Source organism: Camelus ferus, chromosome 30, assembly GCF_009834535.1.
Source record: "Camelus ferus isolate YT-003-E chromosome 30, BCGSAC_Cfer_1.0, whole genome shotgun sequence".
Lineage (NCBI taxonomy): Eukaryota > Metazoa > Chordata > Mammalia > Artiodactyla > Camelidae > Camelus > Camelus ferus.
This window is the reverse complement of record NC_045725.1, coordinates 19,950,581-19,953,110: the sequence shown is the minus strand read 5'-3', so window position 1 is coordinate 19,953,110 and position 2,530 is coordinate 19,950,581. Positions and strand designations below refer to the sequence as shown.

General features: G+C 44.4%; 1 protein-coding gene across 12 annotated transcripts in view; it reads left to right on the top strand.

The window, feature by feature from the left end:
• The window catches only part of TCF4 (transcription factor 4), a 344,633-nt gene that overhangs the window by 99,549 nt on the left and 242,554 nt on the right, over positions 1 to 2,530 (top strand). The gene's annotated exons all lie outside the window — the stretch shown is intronic.

Here is a 2,530-nt window from a genome sequence, read left to right as displayed (position 1 = left end):
TTAGGCACAAGTCTGTTTTTTGAGAGAGTGTGGTGTGTAATTTTTGAAAGGCCTCCTGTACAGAGTGTTGCATTGGCTGTGTAGAGGTGAGGGTGGTGAGGAATGTGGAATATATTTATTAAGGAAAGTCAGGTGCGTGGAGGAGCAAAATGAAAGAAAGTGAAAACAATGAGAGTGGTGGGAGGGAACCCCCCCTGCCCCCCCAACACACACACTCTGTTCAGATGTTTCCAAGGAGCAGCTTTCTGTGTTTCGGGGAATATACGTTTGATATGCTGAAAAAAAAGAATCCAGATGCCCTTTGCTTTTAGAAGCAGCCTGGTTTTTAGTGCAGGGATCACAGGCGACAGGATTTTTGGCCAATCACTTAGCATCGGCGAGGCCTGATTTTTCATCTGTAAGATGAGCAGTAGTGATTGTGAGAATTAAATGAGGCAGTTTGAGTCAAATGCAATACTTCTCAACGAATGATTCTTTTCATTGGAGTGGCGATGTTTAATAATTTGCTTTTCAGGGGGGAGAGGGGTGAGAAGGGATAAACTGGGAGTGAAAGATTTGCAGATACTGACTGGTATATATAAAATAGACAAACAAGTTTATACTGTAGAGCACAGGGAACTATATTCAGTATCTTGGAGTAGCTCACAGTGAAAAAGAATATGAAAATGAATATATGTAAATTCATGTATGACTAAAGAATTGTGCTGTGTACGAGAAACTGACACAACATTGTAAACTGACTATAACTTAAACTATAACTTTTAAAAAAAAAGAAAAAATAATCTGCTTTTCAAAGGGGAAAAAAAAAACCCTTGATTTGTAATGGTTGCCAATTTCCATGGTGTAAATGCTCTTGCCATGCCTGTCGTGAGTTACCAGTATGACAGCATTGAACTTGGAGTTGAGAAGTTACACACGAGATCCGCACATAATGTGGATGCAGCTCAGCAGGATGCCAGTGTTTTCTCTCTTCTCCTCCCTGCACTGATGATTCTCACAACTGATGATTCTAGCCTGTGTACCTCTGCTTTCTCTAATGTTCCATGTTTATTACTCTGTTAGCAATCAGATGCTGCCTTCTACTTATGTATGATATCCCTCCCTATCTGGATGATGTGTTTCAGCAAGAGCCCTATTTTATATTGATTTTGTATCCCTTTTGCTGTCAAATATCATGCTAATAATAATAATCGTGATAAAAATAAGCCGTACTTTTTTTTTTTTTTGAGTTTCTACTGTGTTCCTGGTTCCAGGGTGACACTTTTCCTAAATTATCTCTACTCTTCACAGCAGTACTGGAGGGTGGACACCATCATTCCCATTTTACAGATGAGGATACATAGACTCCGCGATGTTAAAGAATTTCTCAAAAATCACGCAGGCAGCAGGCAGCTCACCGCTCACAGCTGCGGGATAATGGTTGAGAGGGAAAGTGGCTACTGAATGTGTGTTGCGTTGATTTTCTTGAGACAGATGAGACTGAGCAGCCTGAGAACATTTGGTGCTCAGAGGGAGGAAATGCTAAGAGGGGAAAACAAGTCTGAAAGGGAGAGAAGGAGAGTTCAAAGACCAGTCTCCCCGGCTTCACTATTCTGTCTCCTGCCAGCTCTAACTGTGTATGTTTGCTTTGCAGATCTGAAGAGAGAATCATAGCACCAGAACGCATGGAAGTCTGTTTTAGAGGATGCATTAGTCAGGCTAAGCTAATAGCTGGAACAAACAACCCCCAAACTTCAGTAGCTTCACACCGCAAAGGGGGTCTATGCCCCTGGTGTCACAGAGCACTGGGGGTGGGCTCGGCTCCCTGTGGTCCTTCAGATCTGGGTGCTTTCAGGCCTTGGCTCTGCCACCCCCTAGGAGCTCAGAGGAACACACTAGGTTCTTTGTATAGGGCTGAACAAAGAGGAAAGAGAAAGTGCGTGGAGGATTACGTGGGAGGTTGTAGGGGCCAGGCCTGGAAAAGGCAGGCGTTACGTGGGTTCACATTCTATTGGCCAGCCTCAGTCACGTGGCCCCACGTGACTGTGAAGGAGGATGGGAGATGTAGGCATCCTGGGTGGTCAGGGGGAGGGAGAAATGGGGACTGGCAGTTACGTCCAGTCTCAGCCTCAGAGAGTAACACCAGCAACCTGAAGATGTGGTGGCCCCTGATGTTCAGAGACATATCATGGGTGCCCCCTCAGCCTCTAGAAGACTTTCCTGTGAGGCCTGCTGATGGCCTCCAACCAGGAAAGCTGTTCCCTTTGTCTGTAGAGAAGATAATGCGTATTTCAGGGACACGCAAGGAAATCATGATGATGGAACTGATCTGTCAAGTAGAAATGATACCCAGGCAGTAATCATGGCTCAACAGTTTAAATCAAACCTGCAGTGTTGTTGAGGATGAAAGGAAAAAAGTTAATGCAAAAAGAAAAAGGGAAAGGAACAGGGGAGGTAGGAGAAGGGACCTTTCCCTTTGGACACCCAGCGCCATGATTTTTACCCCCTTTAACAAAGCAACTTTTATAAATATCACAGAGCCTCCCCCAAA